The sequence below is a fragment of the Cuculus canorus genome, chromosome 2, assembly GCF_017976375.1.
Source record: "Cuculus canorus isolate bCucCan1 chromosome 2, bCucCan1.pri, whole genome shotgun sequence".
Classification (NCBI taxonomy): Eukaryota; Metazoa; Chordata; class Aves; order Cuculiformes; family Cuculidae; genus Cuculus; species Cuculus canorus.
Window position 1 is genome coordinate 51,262,531 of NC_071402.1, and position 16,536 is coordinate 51,279,066.

Below are 16,536 nucleotides of genomic sequence, written 5' to 3' on the forward strand. Positions count from 1 at the left end.
ACATTCTGTATGTCATAATGTGCTTCCCAGAGTCACTCAGCTTAGGCGACAGCAGCATCTTTCTTTGGATTAAAATTGTACCGGGCTGCCCTAAGAAATGATAGTGCAACACAACAAAAAATTTACTTAGGTTTTACGGTGTAATAGATGGCTAAAACAAAAAGAGTCCACAGGCAGGGTAGTTTGTTGGCACAAAGCAGAGGATAAGACACCAATATTTAATCTTCACTTTAGTTTAACAATAGCTGCTTATGTTTATTTTTATTGTAACTGAGGGACTTCACTCAAGTATGTTGGAAAGTAACAGCAGTTTAGTTTAAACTAAGCTCTATTTCCTTCTATGATCATACAATTAAAAAACAAAGCACAGGAATGAAATGACAATTTCCTAGCAATTTACTTTTCAAACCTGTAAGTCCAGGGTTTGAAACAGACTGGTCATACCCTCTCTGCCACGAATTCACCTTCCAGGCTAGTTTCGACAACAACATTCTACTGACTATCTGAAAAACACTGAGAGAGCTTAGAAAGCTGTCAGTCTCAGTGGTATGTGTTAGGAATTAGTGCAAGGCAAGATAAAAATTAATGGTTAAATGCAGACTGAGTTCAGAGAAGAATGCAAAAGAATACCTTTTGGCGGGAGGGGGAGAAGACAATGATTTATCAGTCTAATAGCATAGGAGAATCAAGTCACTGTTTCCCAAAGACAGCACACAGCAAAAAAACTGCCGTTAGGCTTATTCAGTAATTATGCAGTGCTCATACATAAAATCACACTAAATTTCCTATCCGTCTAAACTAGAAATGTGCTTAAGAGATCAAAGCTGAAGACTTTCTTGGTATGGGTAGGCAGAGGACAAAACTTCGGATTGGTCTTCTTCACTGAGTCATGGTACTTGTTGAAGAAGACGGAAATTCTACTGTAAATGCCACAGAGATGGTCCTAGCCTCACTCTACTGAAATTCATCAGCTATGTTCCTAGTCATTTGAACTGCTATCTGAGATGATACACTGGGAAAATGTGCACTACTGAGTCTTAAAGCATGAGTTTTGTGGGGATTGCTGATATTCTGTATGCTACTATATGACTAGTAGCAGAAATGGAGAAAGTCAGCTGAGGAATCGAGAATGATTAAGACAAGACATGATTTTGGAGCCTTGCATTGTGAAAACCTCCTGACGTTTAGTCAAAGTGACAAACTCCAGTTAGTTAGGAAAGGAGGCTGAACAGAGCAGGACACACTGCGCCAGGTTCCAGCCCTCAGGAACATGGTGCCATATCACATCTGTCACAAAGCTACATAGACCATCAAAACCAGGAAAGCCTGAAGGAACCGATTTCTGTAGAGTCCTGACGTAAACCTGGCAGAGGCCATAATCTACCTTTCACAAGATTTGCTTGTGAGCATGCTGACCATGTGCTTCTGGAAACTTTCAGCCTTCTTCAGAAAACAAAGTTTGTCTTTTGGCTGTATACATTTTCACCTAGAGTTAAGGAAAAGAGAAAATCAGGAGGAAGTTTTATCTTTTGGGGGCTCGAATACTTTTGTAGCTTAATTTCCAGTTCCAGCCTAAATCATCCAGTTTCTCTTCAGGAAAAACCTTCAGGGAAAGCACATTTCTGAAAATTTTAAAGAACTTCATTCTTACTCTCTAGAAATACATGTCTTCTTAACTACACTCATGGATTTTTAAGCCTCAAGGGGACTCATGATCATCTACTCTATCTTAGATAATACAGGGCATAGGATTTCATTGAGTCCTTCATTTAGCATTTAACTTCTGAGCGAGCTATTCTGTATGACAGTGGTATTGATTGCAAGACTTGCAGTAATGGCAGATTTGCTGGATAAGTTGTTCCAAATGTGGCAGTTTAGCACCAGGTTCTTTGTTTCAATTTGTATCATTTTTTTTTGAGTCCAAGAGATTTCTAGCCTGCTAAAGAATCTCCAATGCCTCTAGATTTTCATCTCCGTATGGTAGTCTTAGGCAGAGATTTACTCTCCTCCATGCCCTGTCTTTGAGGTATCAAGGTTGGTCTTTAAGCATTCACCACGAGGGAGATTTCTCACAGATGGCATTATTTCTGAACCCTTTGCATTTATTAACACCCTGGCTAAAGTTCTGAGACTAGGAATGTTTACAGTACCTAGCAATGCCTACCTTGAAGATGTGTTGGAATGCAGTGACTTTTCTCTTCTTCTTCAGGTGCTGCTCATTGCTAACAAGGGTTCCATTTGCTTTCTTGGTCATTTCATCATGCTGGGAGATTGTGTTCTGTTCATAATCCTTTCACACACCCAGCTTCTTTTCCGAATGATTATGTCACATGCGCAGGAGCCATGGGCTCGAAGTGACACCATTGTTCTTGGTTCCTATTTTGTACTATGTTGTGTTAAAGCACTTTTTCAAGAGAGTTTACCTTACCGAGCTCACTCTGCAAGACAGATGTGATGCATTAAGAGTTAATGTGGTTGAATTGCTAAGACAGAATAAGGGTTAAATCTAGTGCATTTTTTGCAATAGGTAGTAAACTGGCTGTTGATGGGTTTTATCCAAGACTCCAAATGGGTTTTAGTTTTGGACATGGATATTTAAGAACCATAAATATGCAAATTTATAAGCAGTGGAGACAAGCATCCTATATTTGCCATTTATATAAGAGTGTTTTACAACTTCAGGAAAGAAATATCTGAGGTAGATAGGCATATTGATCTCTGAAACAATATAATTTTTTTATGTGGATCACAGAGAGAAGACCTTTTTCTCCTCAAGCTCTGAGGTGAGTTTCAGATTTTCCACTTCAAAATTAATCTTATTGAGATATATGGCAGTATGAAGTACAGAAGTTGGACAGAAAATCACACTCACTTTTTGTCCTTCTGTGGCGTCCTCCAGCATCTCAATATCAGGATATGAGGAACTGCACAGGTATGATTGGATGGGGAAGGATCTAGCATGAAGAAACACCTCCCAGCTGACATCCCCAACATGGAAATGGCAATGAAGAAGGAGAGAGGCATTGAGAACAAACAGTTTTACAAGAAAGGGAATTTCCATTGCCTTCTTTCAAATATCCCTCAAAACAAGCATCCAGGATGGAGCCTGTTTTTCTCATTTGCTGAATCAACCATTTGGGGCTGAAAGGCCCACTGATTTCTGACAGGTGCTGAAGGGTAGAGGTATTTCAACAAAAATGATGCATTTTTTTCCTTTCCGTTACACATTTCTGAAAGTCTTGGGCTTTATCCTCTCACTCTTTTCTCATATCAGAAAGATACGGCAGCCTCATATCCTGCGCCTTTCTGTAGGGTTAATGTGGTCTTCTGACAACGTAAATCCAGTGTGGTATGCATATTTATAGGTGGAGAGGGCAGATGGAGGGAATAGTTGCCCAGGCTAAAGGGTTTACCATTCAAGATTTGACAACAGATCTAAATATATATATTCATTTTGGACAGATTAGATTAGACTCAGCCTATGGCTGATCTCTGTTTTGACATTTATCTCCATGGTGAGAAGAATCGTTACTTTTGAGTGGTAGAGTGATGAATAAATGACTGTCTTTCCCTGAGGAGTGAAGATTAGTGTCACAAGAAATCAGCCATCATGTATGTTATATGCCGAACGTGTACTCTCTCAGCTCCCACCGCTTAGATGGGATTGAAACTTCTCTGACAGTTTGAAAGAATGAAGAGTGCTTGGGCAGTGTAGGAATCAGGATGCTCTGAAAATGGTTAAACTTTTAATCAGTTGTGAGGTCTTATGTCACCAGCAAAATAACAATATATGTAAAATAAGTTGTAAAAATAGCACAAAGAAATCTTCCTCTCCCTTGCTGTGTATGTATAGGCATATGTGTATGTATATACACATCTTTCTAAATCAGACAAAAATGATAACACATTAAAGATCCAATAGCTATGTATTGGCCATAGCTAAACTTAGACACAACATCTAATTTACACTGACGTCTTTCTTTAACAAGTTTTGTAAGAGGAATGATTTAAGTTCAAGGAAGTGCAGTGAGTCATCTGCACGGTGGGCCAGTGGCTGAGCTAAGTTTAGAATCAAGGGGAAGTTTGGATCTTCTGGCTCGAAGTTTTTCCCTTTACATCTCTACATCTTTGCTTTTCTTAAACGTTTTCAGTGCTTCAGGAAAAAAAAAATCAAAAAAAAAGACATTTTATTTAAATTCTCCTTTATTTGCTTATTGATTTTTCATGTATCCTTGGTTCCCTGGTCTTGTATGTTATCAGAGAGTTTAATGAACTGATTGGAGTTTTTAAAATCAGGTTACCTGATGACTTGCAAATGTTACCTTGTGACATGTCTGTTTTGGGAGATTTGAGATTAAAAAACATAAATGAAAAACATGAGGTCTGTTCAAGCCACAACTCAGCAAAGACATGATTCCCAGTTGCAAGGAAACAAACCAAATGAAGCTGAGTGATATCAGCCCCAATCCAGCCCACCCAGCCTAACCTCTGTTGCCACCTGCCTGCCGTAAAACTACACGTAGTCATTCTCTTCACCTTTCTTTCCTTCCAAGATGTTCTGGGGGTCAACAATTTTCCTGCCGATACGAGAGAATCATGCAAGTTATGGGGCATCATAGCCTGTGCAAAATGCAGCTCATGCCTCCTTTGAGAGCTACTGCTCAAAATAAACTCACTGCCAGAATGAGGGAAGACCAGTGCACTGTCTCTGCAAGCGGGCTGTGGCCAGGCCTTTCCCAGTGGGTCACGAGAGTGTCTTCTCTGCACTGGGCTCAGGATGCTTGTCTTGTGCAACATGGGTTAGAGCGCTGCATGTTCCTCTCCACCCTTGTGGCATCTCTCCCCACAGTCTGACAGGTATTACAAGGCACAACCATTCTCTGATACAAATTGAATGGTTAATCTGCTTCTGTACAGCTTTTATAGATTTTTATCTATTATTCCCCATGGCTAATAAACATACAAAAACTAAGGAAGACTGGTCAGACTCTTTAAGACTGTGCTTGTTCAATGATTTCTGAGTTCCCCAGCTGGCTGGATGCATTGCTGTGTTTTGCATCAGGAAATAGTCATGACACAGCTAAGAGGTGATTAAACCGGGGACTTTGTGTAGCATGCTGTATTCAGACAGGTGGAACATTTATACTAAAAGGAAGCAGTTTTCTGATTGCATTTCACTTTGCTATAATAAAATGCAGTTACATTTTATAACGGTTTCATTTCATTTTAGTTATACTGCAATGACAGTCTTATTACACCACTGTTTATGCTTTTTACTAAGCTTAGTCATTGTTTAATCTTATAAACAGAGAGTCAACTTCATGCCTGAGATTTGTTGCAGCTCACACTCCTGAGCCCTAACACAGCTGGAGGTACCATGCGACAGGGACATAAAATCAGTTAGATAACTTGGCCATTTAAAGAGTCCTACCAGCGAAGCTCCATGCTGTGGTTACAGTCCAGTAGAGCTGGACACGCAGAGAAAAGAAAAAAATTGAAATCTGTTAGTTATCAATTATCAGTACTCAACAGGAGTGCAATTGCAGTCGCTGTTGGCCAGTGCTTTACTCAGCCTTATTTTACCAACGATGGTGTTAATGTCAATGGAGCCACAAGCAGAAGGAAAATGCCACTCAATGTGAGTGAGCTTGAATGCAATCTGACCTTGTCTTATTAAAGACGACTTCTTCAGCATATGCAGTCTTTTCATATTCCAGATCAGTGGTTCCTAAAGGGTGGGCTTCAGAGTCACAGTATCACAATACTTCCTTGTAACTTCACAGTGAACAGCTGTCACTCCGATAAGATAAATGCCACCTTTTATAAACTGCAGTTACTGTTCACTTTTCTCCACTCTCCTTCTTTCTTTGTTTTGACCTAGTCTGAGTCATTCTCTGCATGGGAGACATTTCTTCCTGTAGGCATACATATGACTGGGTTTGTGTACTGACAAAAAGGGTATAATGTGTCCTCTGACTCTGCAGTGAAATGCTTCTGCCTGGAATTAGGATGCTTGGTATCACAGCAAAGACACAAACCAGTGGAGTTTTGTTAGATTCCCCTGCTGTAGGTAGTTGCCAAGTGGAAAAAAAAGCCTTTAAAAGGCTAAGGATGCCTTGTCCGTGCAGCAGCGTGGGCACCAGGTGCGCACAACTTGCGAGTGTGAGGCAGGAACAGACAGTGTCTGAATGCAGTGGTGAGCCTACCAAGCATAGGCACCAAAGAGAAGGCACCAAAGGGGAAGAACTTGGTTCTTCTGCATTTGAGTTATAAGAGTAAGGACTGACTACTTTCCCACTCTGCCCTAATGGCAAGAATTTAAAAGCAACCGTGTGGACCAAGCCAAAGACTAGTCCACCAGCTTGTTTCTGATCGTGGCCAACAGTTTAAGAAAAGCCTACAAATTAGGGCACGCGGAAATACCATCTTTGCTGAAATGAGCATCTGGTCATCAGTAGATTAAGGATTTGCTGCTCTGTAAACTGCCTTTAAACGACTATTTAACAGACGAGGTGGACCTCCACTTATTTGGTGGCTCCCTTTTAACATCTACTTTTATTTTAAACTTTATTTTATCAATGAATTTGGCACTTAAATTATGCATTATATGCTCTTGCTATTTGATTAATTACATTGTTAACATGCATAACCACCCCTGAAGACTCTGAGTGTCTATAGTCAATGTATCATTTCTTGCATATTCCCAGGCAGGATACATGCTGGCTTTTGTTGGAGGCTATGAAAAAAATCAGTCCTAAATTTCAAACACTTTGTGTTTATACCCACTGCAGCTACTTTGGATGTATCAAGAGCATTCTGACTTCTTTTTCTATAACAATACGTCTACAACAAGCACCCTGAGAAAGCGTTGTATGATAACTTGGTTATGCTTCCCATACTGCTCCATTGCCTGAGTTTGAAATTTAGGACTGATTTTTTTACAGCAAAACCACAAGTAAATCAAGCAGTGTTTTCGTATACTTTTGTAACACAAAGCCGTATATTTGAATACCAGCTTTACCTGATTCAGCAATTTGCATAAGATCTTGCAATGATTAGACTGAAACATTGAAAAAAATCACATAGTTTTTCACCCAGTGTGAGACTTTCACCAGCCAGTAAAAAACTTGGACTGTTTTTGTGTTGAATAGTTCTCTTTTTCATACATACACACATCCAGTTGTACAGAAACTGCAGCATTACCACCTGGGCAAAAAGAGATATTTCTAAAATACCTGTCAAGATTCAGAGTACCCAAAAAATGTTATATGTATTCCATCATTTGATCATCAGATATGCTATGCACCCATTATTTCTTTTAAGCTCACGAAGAACTGCTGCAGGTTCTTGCTGTGAAACACTTTCAAATGCAGAATTTCCTCTGGCTTTCAATGGCTTTGTCCAGGCAGAGCAGTCAGCCCAAGATCATTGCCATAAGAATGTGAAAGGGGCAGGAAAATGCTGCTGCCTTTCTCTGACCACTTGGAATTCAGATGCTCTGCATCACAGCGAAAGACATAAGCCAGCAGGAGTTTGTTAGAGTCTGGCTGCCTTAATCAGAAAAAAAATCTGGTGAGCTGAAGATGTCCAGATGGGTTTATAAAGATAAAAATAACAGGCTGTGTCCTTCCCCCTGTGATGAGAAAAAATTCCATGTCGTGATGCTTCCACAGCATACCACCTGTGCTGCCACCAGGGCATGTTTCACGACAAAGAGTCTCTAACGACCACAAGTGAAGGCGAGCAGGACTCCATGAATTCAGCAGGAGCTCTGTGCTGTGGCTCAAAGAGGGAAACAGTACTGTAGAACAAGAGTATACCTCCAGAAAAGAGGACTTAGCCCAGCCAGCAGAATCCGTCGGTGCCAGCACACGGACAACATGGCCAGGGATAACTTCAGGTAATGGTTTGGACTGGCAAGGAACCGTGCTTCATCAGTGTGGTCCGTTCTGATAGGAACACACACGAATCAAATTGTCTTGTGTCAACAGATCCATCACTTTGCTGAGGACATTATACCAATCATCATGGGAAAATCTTAGCCACCCATAGAGTGGACTTCCTTCTGTAATGAGTGTATAATCCTGGATGGAAAAGACGGTTGAATTCCTATCAGACGGCTCAAAAGTGACACATACATCAATGTTAGATTAGCTGCTGGGGTTTTGTTATATTTTCAAGACAGCAGAAAGCCAGCAGATCATTTTTTTAAGGAGCTGGGAAAAAAATTTCTCAAGAGTTTTATCATAGGAAGGAGGAAATCCGGAAGACTACTTGGAGGATTACTGCCGTAGGGGTGGCCCAATGTCTTTGCCAAAGGTATGCAGTGAGTGACCCTTTGGTAAGCTATGCTCTGCTCAAGACAGAAGACAAAGAGTAATCAAACTTAGCCTTACCATTCAGGTTATGCTCTACTTAAAGCTAATGCACAACCCACTTGTATTGATTATTCTAACTTTGTACAGACTGCGCAGATCCTATTTTAAATCTTGATTTTTAGGCTTCATAAATATAAATAACACAGGTTTCCTCTTAACAATCAACCCATCTCTTTGATCTGAGCGAAAGCAGAGACAAGTTCCTGGGTAGCTGTTGTTCCTGCATCATTGTACTTGTCATGATAATTTGCCTTGTGGGTCAGTGGTAGGTGTGTCCTGAGGTCTGACGTTGAGGGCTGGAGCCACTGGGGCGAGGATGGCTTAGTGCCTGAGACAGCACTTTGTTCATGTACCTCCCACTCAGCAGTACAGGTGTTTGAAGTTCAGCGGTGTCTCTCTTTGTCCTGGTAACGTACATCAGTTTTCTGTGGGGAGGCATCCACCTGGTTGCCTGAAGTCCTGACATAACCAAATATGTGGCTGTTTAGCAGGATCCACAAACTAGAAGTTACCCTACCTACTTACTCTTCCAGGTGTCATCTGCTAGGCACGTTTGGGAAGGATGATAGTCCTGTAGGCAGAAGCCAGTGATTAAACTGTGAGCTGGGGGTCACATCCTACTTCTCCCCCTTCTCCTTCCCACACCTCCAATCCCTTGTATATCTGGCCACTTGCTTTCCCATGAGAAAGTCAGAGTGATCTATAATAACCTCAGTCCACAAAGAACGAGAAAAGCAGAATGTTGCTTTGACTGCAGTTAAACTGCAGGTTAACTTTTCTCTCATGTAATGTTGTCTTTCAAAGGATGTTTGTTAGGTTGTAAAGTCATATTACTCTTTGATTGCGTGAAGAAGTGAGTTGGAGAAGAGTCTTCTGTAAACAGAGGATTTGGAAAAAGATAGGGAAAGTATATGCATTTGGTTTTTTTTTATAAAAATTCCCTTTTTTCCATGCTAAGGCCTTCTATGAGAAGCAAAAAGAAAAAAAAGGTTAGGAGAGTGCTGAGGAAAAGCTACTTATTATTGTATTGTTACTGCTGTACTTTATTTTCTTTAGAAACACTTTCTATAACTAATAACTATTTAAAGAAGTCATCTTTATTTTAAAACTTGCAGTAGTAAGCAACTAAAATTCCCATATGCTCTTGGCTGTGTTATTGCTGGTCCTTAGTTGTATGTAGCTAAATATATTGCAATGAAGATGCATAGAGTTATCGACTCCATTTTTCAAGGCTTGTCTTTAGAAATGTGAGGGTGTTTTATGTCTGCCTAGTATCATCAGGTCTTTGTACTGTCTCTGAGCCCTGTGGATTCAACCTTCTATTTTGTTTGCAAGTCAGTAATGCTTATACTTTCTATTTTTCTTACATTTAATTTTTCACCTATTTTAGAAATGTGTCAACAGGCAAAAAAATACTTAGGCATTTCAATGAGCAGCAGAGTTGCTGGATATTTTCAGGTATATCTGTCACTGTTCAAGAGCAAAGATTTATACTTATTTAATAAACATCACAGAACCATAGAATGTATTGGGTTGGAAGGGACCTTCCACTAGACCAGGTTGCTCAAAGTCCCAGTAAATACACCTAGCAGCACTTTCAGTGAGGTAAATGCGCACATATGCGCACATATTTATTTATCTATGAGTGTAGTTATAGTTCATTCTTATCAGAGTAAACAGAATTTTGTTTCAACAAAGAAACAAATTGCAGACACCTCAGATTTCACCAATATTTGTTATTTTTCTGGCAAACCAGGAAGAAAAACAGCTATTTTTCTGCATGAATTCAATTTGTAGAATTCTTACGTTCATATACAATGAAAATATTTAATAGTACTCATTCAGAAAAAACCAGAGAGAAATCTCATATTTTTAAGATTGTTGCGGAAGAATCGCTTCTGTAGGACTTTCAAATCTGACACTTGATCTACAGCTTTCTGTTGCAAAATCATATCTTGGCTGGATGAGCTTAATTCTTCTTCAATGATAAATAAAAATGTTCTTTAAAGTGAGTATAAATGCAAATTACAGTTATTTTGTGGTCTCCTTACACTGCCAGAGAAGTGTAAAAGGTTTTTTTTTGAATGAAACATTGCGCATTATGATATTGCACACAGAGAGAAGCCCATGAAGTCCCTACTTGTCCTTCACATGCGTAAACTCACCAGTTTGGACACATCTGGCTCTAGGATGCTCTGTTTTCTCCCAGGTACACCTCTGAAGATAGGGAATCAAAGGCATGGCCAGCACTGTCAGAAAGCTACAGCAATACATGGTAGAGTCACATTACAATTTTATAGCATGTATAAGACCTGGCAACATTAACGAGTATTTTGGGGCACCCTAGTACGGAAATATCGCTCAGAAACTCTAAACTGTAGGAAGAACTGTTATTGCTATTCTAGAGAACATGCTTACAAAACTAGAATATTTTATTCTAATGTATAATTTTTACTGTTTATTTATTGCCTGTATTGCCATAGCAACTAGGAGCTCAGTTACAGACAAACCCCTCACTGCTGAGAACCGCACAAACAAGAAAAAACAGACGAGGAGCTCATGTTCACATTAATAAAGTGTTCTTAATTTTACAAGGTCTCTGAGGTCATGTGTGCTAGTGCAGAAAATAAATGTAAAGTAATTTCCAATATAAGCAGATAAATAAAATCACAATCAGGCCCTTGGTGATAACTTGGCTGTCCACTGAAACTCCTTGGAGAAATGCTGGCATTATTGGCAGACCTTGAAATGTGTCGTTAAGGAAATAAATTCAGGCTCTATCAAGTCAAGAGGGAAGGGCCATCCAAGACCCCATGCTGCAGCACCTCTGCTTTTGCTGAGTGAGTGGTTAGTGGGAACACCTCTCCTGATTTAGCTGAGCATGATCTCCTCATGTGAGGAAAGCGATGCAATGCTCTTCGGTATAGATTTCAGGCTTTAATGAACCTAGGATCTGGAAATATTCCTTTGCCCATTATCTTGCCATTGACCTGAGAGGACTTTCATATTTTTTAAGAAGAAAAGTTGTCAACCTTCCATAAGAAACTGTCAGCCTGAGAATCCCACGGGGAGGCACTACCGAAAGGACCGTGATTACACAAAGCAACGACCTTCTCAAATTCTCCTGCATTTCAGAGAATATTGATTCCTAGGATGGTATTGAACTGTGTAATATGAATGCTATTTTACATTCCAGAAATGTTAGCTCTGTTAATGCCTTGAAATCTTCCTTCAATTTTTAGTGTCCTAAGAAGAAGCCGGTTAACTCCTTCGTTCCCTTCAGTATCTCTTTATTATAGTTTCCCATTTATTTTTTTCTATCTCTCGTGTGTTCAGCCTTCTTTTTCTGCACTATGCTACTGTCAAAACTTGCTGCCTGAATAAAGACTCAATTTCGTCATTTTAATGTGAGGAGTTTGCACGATGCGTGTAGTTTTGTATGGTTTCAAAACAAATACAACACGACATGTATATGTTAATTAAACACACCATATTAATAACGTGGCAGCGTGTGGCCCTCATAACTCTGGCAGCCGTAAGAAGAGTCCTGAGGGAGGCATATTTCTTCAGGCTCAATTGCTGTAAGAATCTTTGCAGGGAGGCCCTCCATTACTCTTCTGAAGGCACTATGCCCATGGGGGATGTGTTCTTGTCTAATAGTCTAATGCCGACAGCCCACTGCCCCTGCCTCTTTTCTCTCCACACTAAATTGCTGATAAATCTTCCTGGTCACCCTGTAAAGTAGAAGAGAGAACTAAAAACCTGGTGTTTCAAAACGGCAAGGCCTTAGAAAACAGAAAAATCTGCAATATTGTTGAAGAAGGCAGATTCAGCTGGTGTGAAGTCCTGCTGTTTCCAAGCAGTTTCAATTATCACCCAGGAGAAACAGAAAGGCAGGGGCTTTTCTCATCCACACCGCATGCGCTGTGGTGTCTGAAGTCTGGCTTTGTGCATGGGCACAGCTGGCCAGTGCTGCAGGCTCCACCCGAGTTTCCAGGAGCCGTTTCTACAGGGTACAAGCCTGTTAAAGGCACCTTTTGAAGCTGGAGAGGGGCCTAAGCTTTCTGTGAAGATGTAGTCGGGGAGATGTGCTCATTTTCTTCCCTTTTATAGGTATGGATTTATAAGCAACTTGATTTGACCTTCTGATTGGACACTGCTTACAGAAACAGTTTGGGCTCTTCTGCTTGAAAAGCATGATCCCTTTGGATACCATAAGGACAATCCTAGGTTTTGTGTGTTCTGTTATATGGTAAAAATACACGCACCAGAAATAAAGTTAATGAAAAAATTACCATCACAACTGAAGGACAAGCCTTTGAGTTTCGTTCAGCTTCTCTTTGGACACAATGCCTTTTTCTGTGTATGAGGCTTTTTAAACTAAATGCCCAGTTTGCTGCTAATGGACAAACCAATGGGAAACTAATTCGGATTTAACACTAGAAAATTTTCAAGATCAAATGGAAGTGTTTAGGTCTCATAATTTTGTATGTGCATGCATCTACAGATTAGGTAGCTGAAGTCTCAAATGCTGTCATTTGCAGCTATGACATTCAGCCTAGAGGATGAGGGGAAAGTGGTCTCAAAACTGGACCCTGAAGTCTGCCCAAATACACATCAGGGACTGATGTCCCTCTGAGTAAGGAGGAACAATCAGGTGGACAGGCTGCATGCACTGCTCAGTTCAGTTCTAACAGAGTGGGATGAACGGAGTATCTTTTCTTTCAGCTACTTTATGCATCCATGCCTGGTGACTGTCTTTTGTGAATATTTTTAGGACAGCTCAAAAGAAAGACAAGGAGGCCGACATGCTAACAGCTTTAGAGAATATTTCTTTAAGACTCTTCCGGTTGTAAGCATTGACTCAGCTCTGCCTCTGGAAAAAAGTTGCTTGCTAGTTGTATTGAGCTGTTATGTTTGAGTATCTGAAATTGTTCGGCATACTTCATTATAGAGTCATGTACTTCAGCTCTCTGCTACCAACACATCTTTGAGTTTCAGTCTGTTCCATTTTTAGCTTTGCAGGGCTACTTCTGATGACTGACTGATAATTTATAACTGGGCACAGGCCAATGCTGCCAACGTCAGTCCAGTGGCTTTTTGCCTCTGGCTCCTGGTCTCTGTCTTCACCATACAGCACCACCTGCAGAGGGGCTGATTGAGAAGAGATGCCTCTTCTGACTCTATCTTGTATGAATTAAGCTTTCTTTGCTCCTCAGGCTACAGATGAGTAAATTGCCTTCCTTACCAGCAAAGATAGGACAAGTGGCTCCACCGGTGTTTAGGCACACCCTGTTGCCTTCATGCAGAGGATGTTAATTCACCTCTCTTCTGTTTTTGGTCCAAAATGCCTGTTCCTGCCAAGTGTGCTGTGGGAATGGGTGTTAAATGTTACTGTCACTTATAGTATACGAAAGATGATAAATACTGTGGAGACAAGCTGTGAAGAATGAAGACAAGAAGCTGATGTTTGGTGTGAATGAAGAGGGGGAAGGCTGTGAAAAGAGAAATCACATACTCAGAGCAAAAGGCTAGGAAATTTTTCCTTGCTATAGTGTTATGAATGGAAATAGGTAGCAATGTTATATTTGACAAATTTGTAGAAGATATTAGTCAAGATGGGAGATGGTGAGAGCCTGGGGGAGTATTTTAGGTTATGAATGAGAATAAAATCCTGTAACTTGCAACTGTAATGTGAAAAAGGGGAGTAAGAATCAGCTGGGGATTAAGCTAAAGTCTGTGCCAAGGCAATGAAACTGAAGAGCTGGAGAAGATGCAGGACAGGGGTATTTCCATAGTGACAGAGATAAACAAAAAATGATTGAGAGAAAGACGAAAAGTCCTATTATGACCACGCCACTCTTAAGCAGTTGGCTGAAGCATGGAGCAGGTATTTTATTTATTTATTTATTTATTTAGCAGATGAAATTATTTGGAATTTAATTATCTGTATAATTATCTGTAAATGAATTATCTGGAGACAACATGAAAAGAAACAGAGACAGAGCCCAGGTGTAGAAGGCTTCTGTAGAAAACTGGAGGGAAGAATGAGCAAAATCATTTGAAAGGTATGCTGAAGGTGTGGTTAGAAGGAAAAAAGGAGAATCAAGACAGAGGTAAGTCAAAAGAAGTCCACGGAAAGCAGCTTTCTAGGAGGAAGACTCTTGCAGACACGTTGGAGAGGATGACAAAGGGTGTTAATTCTGTCTTTTAAGAAGAATGATTCATGAAGGTCAAAAATGTGGCTGCACTGGAGGGCAAAGGAAAAAAGTTAGAAAAAAGAGGGCTTAAGACTAAATTTGTTTGGGAACGCTTCAGAATACACTTACAGATAAAAAAAATATGGATGGGATGGCTAGTAGAGAGGAGAGTGGAGTCAGAGATGGTTTATTTTTAAAAATATGTTTATATTGTGAGATCGAGAATCTTGAGAGAATTGATTAATAGAAATAATAAAGAAGGAGAGAAAGAGTGTCAGCTAATTAAAAGACAAGCTTGGAAGAAACCACCGAGATGCTTGTCTGCTTAGAATGAATATTGCAGATTATACATCCTACGTGTCCTGCAGAAGTAGAAGCAAAGTCTTGGAAGGGAAGGAGTTTTGAAAAACCTGACATTTTTCATTCATAATAAGTTGGTGAAGTTCTGTGCAGCACATGCATATGCTTGGGAATTGTGAAGTTGAGGAGGAAAAGAAAGAGGGAGATTCAGCTGAAGGAGTGAATCAAAGGTGATGAAGAGCTTATAGCTCTGGAAACATGGGATTCAGTTAAAGTAAGGAAGGATACAGTATTTTTTTCCTGGCTAGGGATGTAGCACAACTGAAAAATCGAAGGAGAAAGGGAGGAGAAGGGAATGAACTCAGAGTGGGGGGTATTGCTCAGGCTGGGAGGAGCAGGAACAGAGGAAACAGAAGGTGGGGGTATGCTGTAGGTCAGGGGGACAGACAGTGATGGGAAAGTGGGGAAAAAAAAAGAAGTGAGAGTGGGGAAAGGCAAGGTCTGGAGAACTTTGTGAGTATGTGATAACAGAAGGCAGGGAAAGGAAGGAGAAGGAGACATTGAAGAGCAGAAGGAGTGTTTTCTGTGGCTGTGATCTGGACATGGGAACAAGTTAAACTGAGGAGGCAGATGATTGATGCTCATTTGTCAAGACAGCGCGAGGAATTTTCAAGCCAGGCCAGCAAGTCAAATTTGCCAGGAAAAGCAAAGCTGATCTATGGCAAAAGGGATTAGGTGTGCTATCAACATAGTACTTGAAGATGTAGACTATAGGTGAGGAAAGATGCGAAGAGAGACAGGAGTCTAGAAACAGTGAAAAAAATTGTAACACTTGTAATTGGGATAGAATTTTTTTCCTAATAAAGTTGTAACTTCCAATACTTCTGATACTGCTGTTACCTTAGTAATGCTTGATAACAATGGCATATTTTTTAATGCTAGGCTTAATGTTACTCATTATTTTTTTATGTTTCCTTCCAAAATTCAAATTGTCCACACATATTACATTAAAGTGTTTTTCTGTGAGGTCCCATCAATACTCTCCTCAGAATGCCATCTCTGTAGTGCAAGAGCCTGTGATATACTCATTCATATTTAGAAGCTCCTTAGAACTTAAAAATACTAAGACTGTTGAAAAACATTAATTTCAATCATTAGTCAATGGGTAAGAAATCACAGAGTTCTCTCTAGATCAATAGTTACTGTGAATTAAGAGGAAAATATGCACTGAAGGAAACTGAACAGAATTCTTATGAATGCCAGAGTAATGATGGTGAAGGTCAACACTGAAATAGATCTCTCTCTTATTTTCTTATATTTTTGCTTGTAGAGCTGCATGTTGATGATAAATAAGAAATAGTGTTTAGCCCCTCAGACACATATATATGAAATATAGCAAATATACCTCGCTAGGTGTAGGAGCTACATGGCTTCTCGGCAGGAATTTAGGAATTTAGTTGTGATACTGGTAAAGTCTGAAGCACATTGTTATTCTGAATCCTTAGTGACATGATGATGTAGCCGAGATCAACAAATTACTTGCTAAGCCAGACACTTTATGCATGATAAGTGTCACTGTCATTTTCCAATTAAGAGGTTTTTTTCCTCCATTAAAAGCACAAGATTTCACTTCAGCTGGAATGAATTCCCTTAGTCAT